The sequence below is a fragment of the Nannospalax galili genome, unplaced genomic scaffold, assembly GCF_000622305.1.
Source record: "Nannospalax galili isolate Female #2095 unplaced genomic scaffold, S.galili_v1.0 scaffold781, whole genome shotgun sequence".
NCBI classification, from domain to species: domain Eukaryota; kingdom Metazoa; phylum Chordata; class Mammalia; order Rodentia; family Spalacidae; genus Nannospalax; species Nannospalax galili.
In genome coordinates this window covers 521,837-529,871 of record NW_008346898.1, presented here as the reverse complement: position 1 = coordinate 529,871, position 8,035 = coordinate 521,837, and the positions used below count along the sequence as shown (strand labels likewise).

The window sequence follows — 8,035 nt, the reverse complement described above, 5'->3', positions numbered from 1 at the left end:
ATATATACATACATACATATATCTCCTAATGTTGGGAATATAGTTCAGTGATAGAATGCTTACCTAAGCATGTATAAGGCCCTAGGGGTGTGTATGTGTGTGTGTATATACATACATATGTATGTGTAAATGTATGTGTATGCATACATACACATATATGTGGGTAGTAGAAAACATAGGCTGGAGATGTAGCTCAGAGGTAGATCTATAGGCAGGAGGCCCTGATTTCAGTCCCTAGCACAACAAGAAAACACAAATAGTGATCTATTTCAAGAGGTCTTTAACTATACAAGTGCAACAGGTGTGTTTTCTTGGGGCCTCAGGCATCATAAGTGTTTACTGTTGCTGGGTGTGGTGGTACACACCTTTAAACCCAGCACTTGGGAAGCAGAGGCAGGAGGATCTCTGAGTTGCAGGCCAGCCTGGTCTACATAGTGAGCTCTGGGGGTTTAACATTTGTATGAAGAGTTTGAGACAGCAAAAGTGATGAAGGTGTAATCAAGTAGGTAGATTTATAGTTTTTAGAATTCAAAAGCTAAGAGTGAGAGATAGAAGAAAGAGGCAAACAGGAGATAGAGAACAAATCCATCTGTAGCCTTATTTTGCAGAGTTTAAAAGAAACAAAACTAGCCAGGCGTGGTAACGCATGCCTTTAATCCCAGCACTTGAGAGGCAGAGGCAGGCAGATCTCTGTGAGTTAAGGCCAGCCTGGTCTACATAGTGAGTTCCAGGACAGCTGGGGCTACAGGGAGACCCTGTCTCAAAAAGACCAAAAGAAAAAAAAGAAAAGAAACAAAACTAAAGCAAATTTAAATCTAAGGAAACAGCAAGTTAATTTTAAATAATAAAAAAGGACTTCATGAGCCAGGCACAGTGCCACACCTGTAAACCCAGCTTGTGGAAGGTAGAGGCAGGAGGATCAGGAGTTCACAGTCATCCTTGACAACATTCAGAGTTTGAGGCAAGCCTGGGCTACATGAGACTGTCTGAGAAAACCAAATTAAACCTATGAATAATCCAAAACAACAAAAAACATTGTAGCTTTATGAGGAAGGACCTGGTTTCAGAAAAGAAAAATTGGCAGTGATAGATAGGGTTATTAACAGATGAGAGAGAAAATTGATTGGAAAAAATGGAGTTCATTCAGAATAAAAGTGGAAATGGGAATTGGGAGCCTCATTATTAAAAGTGATGTACCATGTAGTCATTACTAGGCTTGGTCTATTTTTTTCATATTTGGCATTTCTGGCACATTCTGATTATTGATTGTTGCACACATCATCATACCAAAGTTCCTGCCTTTGTGAGTTGAAGATTCCATTGGGTAGAAGACAGAAAATAAACATGTATGTGTCAGGGTGTGTATGTATGTTGCGTGCATGCGTGCATGTTATTTAAGAGGTGATCAAGAGAGGAATCATTGGGGCTGGAGAGATGGCTCAGTGGTTAAGAGCACTGGCTGCTCTTGCAGAAAACTCAGGTTTAAATCCCAGCACTGATATAGCAGCTAACAACCATCTGTAACTTCAGTTCCAGGGGATCTGATGCCTCTTCTGACATCCGTGGGCATTGCATGACACGAGTGCACTTACATGCATGCAGGCAAAACACTCATACACATAAAATTAAAAAATAAGAAATAAAATATCTTTAAAGTTATTTTTAAAAATTTCTAAAAAGGAGAGGGGGATCATTGAGGGACTGGAGAGATGGCTCAGAAGTTAAGAGCACTTGCACTACAATTGTAGCGACCAGAGTTCAGATTCCAGCACCCATGTAGCAAGGTGGGTACCCTACATATGCCTCTAACTCCAGCTATGGGACTAGGGCATAGGAACAGAAATAGTAAGATCACTGGGGCTTGCTGGCTTCCAGCTTAGTCAAGAAAACTTGAACTTCAGGTTCTAGGAGAGGTCCTGCCTCAAAGGATTAGGTGAACAATGATAGAAGTCACCTCATGCTCTCTTCTAGCCTCTGTCTCAAACAGGTACATAGATGCACAGACATTTGCATATACTCACACACACACACACATACACAGAAAAAAATCTTTAAAAAGGGAAGGAAAGAGAGAGAGAGAGAGAGAGAGAGAGAGAGAGAGAGAGAGAGAATGAATCAGGGTGCTGTGAGCTGAGCTGTAGGTGTTAAACTTTTGAGTGATTTGGTTATTTTGTAAACTTGGTTTTTAATCCCAGTGAGACAGGGAGCCAGTGGCAGCTTGGGGCAAAGGAGTGACATGAGCTAGCATACATATTAAAATAATCACATACATGAGCACACATGTACACATGAACATACAGAAATGAATCAGGCTGGAGCTGGGGTGTGACTCAGTGATAGAGTGATTACTTAGTATTCATGGATTCAAGCCCACCAAACAAAAAAATTCACTCTCTAGAGGGCTGGAGAGATGGCTCAGCAGTTAAGAGTACTTGTTGCTCTTCCAGAGGCTCCAAGCTCAGTTCCCAACACCTCTGTCAGGCAGCTCACAACCACCTGTAACACCAACTCCAGGGGATCTGACACCTTCTTCTGGCCTCCAGGGGCACCTGCATTCACATACTCCCATGCCCGCATACACATAATTAAAAATAAGTCTTTAAAAAACTCAGTCTGGATCACTAAATTGGGGCAGAAGTTAGAATACTAGTTGGGAGGTTATTGCAGTCATCCAAGAGGAAGATGATGGTGATAGGGATTAGGGAAGGCAGTGGAGGTGTTATGAAGTGGCCAGATTCCTGATATATTCTGAAGATGGAGCCAAGGTAGGATTTGTTGCTGTATGTCAGGAGAGGGGCTAAACATGTCTGCAATATTTAAAAAATATATTTTTTATTTATTTTTATTTTATGTGTATGAGTGTATTGCCTGCATGTATGTAAATACACCTGTATCATGTAATGCCCATGGAGGTCAGAAGAGGGTGTCAGATACCCTGGAACTGGAGTTATGGGCCATTGTTAGTCCCCATTTGGGTGCTGGGAATCGAACCAGCCAGTGCTCTTAACCGCTGAGCCATCTCTCCAGTCCTTGTCTGCAAGATTTTTGACCTGCATGTCTGGATGGAGATGCCATTCCCAAGAAGCAGTAAATTAGGGAGGAGCAAGGCAGGAGGGAGAAGCTGTGTCTTTTGGGATGAACAGGGGTGTCTACTGACCAAGTGAGAGTGTTAAGAAGGCCAGTGAGTATGTACACCTTTCGGGTTAAGGGAAGTTATTCTGCAGAGCTAGAGATTTGAAGTTGGGAGTCATTGCTTGTTTTCGTGGTATCTAAACCTTTATAGAAATGTTCCTGTGTCAAAATATTTGTTTTTGTAAATAGCCTACTTTATATTTATTTACTTGTTTATTATGTGTATGAGTGTATTGCTGGCATGTATGTAAGTGCACCCTTGTCATGAAATGCCTGTGGAGGTCAGAAGAGAGCACTGAATGAAACTGGAGTTATGGATGGTTGTTAGCCACTATGTGGGTGCTGGGAACCAATCCCAGGTCCTCTGCAAGAGCAGCCATTGCTCTTCACTGTGGGGCCATCTCTCCAGCTCCTAAACTATATACTTTAAAGACAATTAGAGGAATTGGTGTTTTTTGGTTTTGTTTTGTTTTGTTTTCTAATTGTGTATATGCCTGTGCAGGTGCCCGAGAAATCCAGAAGAGGGCACTGGATCCCCTGGAGCTGGAGTTACAGTTGTGAGCTGCCTGTCATGGGTGCTGGAACTGAACTTGGGTCCTCTGGAAGAGCAGCAGGTGCTCTTAGCTGCTGAGTGTCTCTCCAGCCCCTGGGTTGGTTTTTGTTGGTGGTTTGTTTTTTGTTTTTTCAGTACTGGGAATTAAAACAAGGGTCTTGTGCATGCGAGTTAAGTGCTCTACCACTAAGCTACAGCCCCAGCCCCCTTCTCACCATGTAATTTTTTTTACTTTATTTATCTTATTATTTTTTATCTTGAGACAGGCTCTCACTAAGCTACTCATGCTGCCTTGAGCTTTCTCTGTAGTGGAGGTGGATCTTGAACTTGATCCTCCTGCCTCAGCCTCCTGGGTAACTGAGAACTGCTGTTTTCAATCCTGTGTGAATCATTTTGTGGAAAAAAACTACATTGCATTTTATTTTTCAAATTACTCCCTTAGTCCTGTGTTAGAATGACTACCTGCCAAATGAGGCTGTAGAGGCTCCCACACTGATGTGTTTCAGTTAGGACTTTTTTACTTTGTGATGTTGGGAAAAGCAGTATGCATTCAATAGGAAGCATACCTAGATTTGCTTGTTTGAGACAGAGGCTCGTTGGGCATGGTGGTGCATGCCTTAAAAAGAGAGAGAGAGAGAGAGAGAGAGAGAGAGAGAGAGAGAGAGAGAGCTGTAAACCAGGCTAGCCTAGAATTTGAGATAATGTTCCTTTATCAGCCTCTTCAATATTGGGATTGCAGGTATGAGCCACCATGCCCTGCTGACCTCCAACTCACTATGTAACTGAGAATGACTTTGAACTACTGAGCTTCTGTCTCTATCTCCAAGGTGCTAGGATCACGGGTATGTGACACTATACCAGGCCCATACTTCAAATTTTTAATTTTAATAATTTCCTAGGCTATCAACACATGGCCCAGTACCTTCTTACCCTACTGGGCAGCTGCACTGAAGCCACAGGTTGACCTGCGGTCAGTCTGCAGAAATGCTTGTAGGTTAGGTTGCTTTCTTTCTTTCTTTCTTTCTTTCTTTCTTTCTTTCTTTCTTTCTTTCTTTCTTTCTTTCTTTTTTTTTTGTCTTTGTGAGACAGGGTCTCCCTGTAGCCCAAGTTGGCTTGGAACTAGCTATATAGACCAGGCTGGCCTTGAACTCACAGAGATCTACCTGCCTCTGCCTCCTGAATGCTGGAACCACACCCGGCACATAGTCACATTTTCATACAGGTATATAATGTATAGTGAGCATGCCTTGCCCATGTCTCCTACCCCTTTTTTCTTACCCTTCCCCCATCCTGTTTGTTCCCTTTGATCCCCTGGACAGTTTTGCTTTTACTCTCATGTCATATATACATATATGATTTTATGTATTTATGTAAAATGTAGGAAGCATAAATGAGAGGAAACAACCTGTTTATCTTACTGAGACTGGCTTAATTTGCTTAATATGATTATCTTTAGTTGCATCCAATTAAATACTTTTCTTGAGAAGAATCTTATGTAGTCCAGGCTGGCCTCAATCAAACTCACTATGAACCTGGGGATAACCTTGAGCATCCTCCTCCCTCCACCTCCAGAGTGCTAAGATTCCAGGCATGCAAGAACATGCCTACTTGATGTGCTGTTGGAGACTGAAGCAGGCTTTGTGTATGCTGCACAAGTATTCTACCAACTGAGCCATGCCCCAACCTCTAAGTGCATTTTTTCACTTAAAATATTTTCAATTCATGATGGATTCATCAGGACTTAACCCCATCACAAATTTAAGAGCATGCATATAGCAGGTGAGTAAAATCAACATGGGTCGTTATACTTATTTTCTCTTGCTATAACAACTTAGTAGCTTGAGACAAAAAAAACAGGCCAGGCGTGGTGGCTTGCCAATAATTGCAGCACTTGGAAGGATGAGGCAGGAGGATTGCTACAAGTTCAAGGCCAGCCTGCGCTATAGAATGGGACTGGTGTTAAAACAATAGAACTATATATATATATATATATACATTTTTTCTTTCTTTCTTTCAAGTCTGGAGTCCAGAACCCTGAAATAAGCACCAGTAAATGAAATCAAGGTGTGGGAGGACCATGTTCTATGCAGAGGCTGCAGGGATGGCCTGTTCCTCACCTCTTCATCTACAAGTGGCTGCTGTAATTCCTTGGTAATGGCTGGATCAGTCCTGATCTCTGCCTTTGAGATCACAGTCCCTTCTTTCCTCCTCTTCTTCCTCTCCTTTTTTCTTTCCTTCTTTCCTTTGTTATTTTTTAATTTTTATTTATTTTACTTTGGTCTTTTTGAGACAGAGTCTCCCTGTAGCCCCAGCTGACCTGGAACTCACTATGTAGACCAGGCTGGCCTCGAACTCACAGAGATCTACCTGCCTCTGCCTCCTGAGTGCTGGGATTAAAGGCATGCACCACCATGCCTGGCCCCCTTCTTTCCTTTTTTTAAATTTTATTTTATTTATTATTTTTATTTTATGTGTATGCATCTATTGCCTGCATGTAGGTAAGTGTGCCCATGTCATGCAATGTCTGCAGAGAACAGAAGAGACTGTCAAATTCCCTGGAACTGGAGTTATAGACAGTTAGCTACCATGTGGGTCCTGGGATTTGAACCCGGGTCTTCTGCAAGAATAGTCAGTGTTCTTAACTACTGAGCCATCTCTCCAGCCCCTGGTTTTATTTGTTTTTTTTTTTGGGTTTTTTTGTTTTGTTTTGTTTTGAGACAGGGTCTCCCTGTAGCTCCAGCCTGCCTGGAACTCACTATGCACTATGTGGACAAAGCTGGCCTTGAACTCACAGAGATCCACCTGGCTCTGCCGCCCAAGTGCTGGGATTAAAGGTGTGTGCCACCATGCCTGGCTCTTTGCTTATCTTTTTTTAAAGATTTATTTTTATTTATTTATTTAAAATTTTTTTTAATTTATCTGGTGGAGCACATCAGTTGTCAACTTGACACACCTGGGTAGAGGGAACCTCAATTGAGGAATTTCCTCTATTGGATTGGCCTGTGGCTGTATGTCTGTTGGGCATTTTCTTGATTGCTGAGTGATGTGGGAGGGCCCAGCTCTCTGTGGGCAGTGTATCACTGGGCAGGTAGTCCTGTGTTGTATAACAAAGCAGGCTGAGCACAGGCCAGCGGGGCAAGCCAGTTAACAAGTGTCTCCATGGTCTTTACTTAGGTTCCTGCTTGAGTTCCTGCCCTGGCTTCCCTTGATGAAGAACTATACTGCAAGCCAAAATAAACCCTTTTCTCTTCAAGATGGCTTTGGTCACAGTAATAGAAAGCAAACTAATACAATTTATTTTATGTGTGTGTTTTACCTGCATGTATGTTAAATGCCCCCATGTTGTTCAATGCCTGTGGCGGCTTGAAGAGGGTGTCAGATGCCTTCATGTGAATCCTGAAGATAAAATTCAGATTGGTAGTTTTGGCAGCTAATGCCTTAACTTGCTTAGCCATATGACTGGGCCCCCCAGCTACAAACTCTTAATAGCAAACATAAACACAATTCCTTTGTTTTCTTTCTGGCAACATTTCAAATTTCCCAAAGAAGTGAAATGAGATAATTACATATTATCTCTGTTGTGTTATTCAGCTAAGAAATACTATGTCCGTGGAGCTGGCAAGGTGACTCAGCTGGTAAAGGTGCTTGCCACCAAGGCTGATGACCTGAGTTCATTCTTCTTCCACCCAAATGGTGGAAGGAGAAGACTCTCTAACTTCTGCACTTGTACCGTGATACAAATGTGTGCGCACTAAATAAGTGCAAAAAAATGTTTTCAAAGAAACACTGTGCCCACACTTGTGCAGACAATTGCTAGGTCACATATACTTTGACATTAAAGTAGAGTAAGATGGTTATACCATGCCTCCCCTTTAAGGACACTCGGGATCAAAGTCAACATCTTTCTTTTCCTTTGGATGTGTGTTTGATTGCATGTGTGTGAATGAGGCCAGAGGTCTCCTCAATTACTTCTCCGCCTTATTTTTTGAGACAGGGTCTTTGATTGATCATGGAGTTCACCAATTTGTCTAGACTGGTTAGCCAGTGAGCTCCAGGGATGCACCTGTCTTGCATCCCCCAGCCCTGGGTTGCAGATGTGTATTAGCATGCTTGGCTTTTTTACATGGGTGCTGGGATCTGAACTCAAGTCTTCATGTATGCTAAGCACACACTCTACTACTGAGCTCTATGCTCCCAGCCACTGGATTAGGATTTTCTTCCCTAAAGAATGTCAGTACTAGGCCTGAAGTGAGGAGCGATGACAACTGAATGATGGTCTTACTGTTTTAATTTGTCCTAGGGCATTGTGCACCTAATAGGTGTTTTCTCAGGTATGACACAGACACAAGC

General features: G+C 42.4%; 1 long non-coding RNA gene across 1 annotated transcript in view; it reads left to right on the top strand.

The window, feature by feature from the left end:
- LOC108491322 overlaps positions 1-6,920 on the top strand; it is an 8,231-nt gene extending 1,311 nt beyond the window's left edge. The window contains exons 2-3 of the long non-coding RNA XR_001872690.2: positions 5,704-5,836; positions 6,860-6,920. This is a non-coding gene — a long non-coding RNA (uncharacterized LOC108491322). The remainder of the gene's footprint in view (positions 1-5,703; positions 5,837-6,859) is intronic.
- Positions 6,921-8,035: the final 1,115 nt, after the last annotated feature.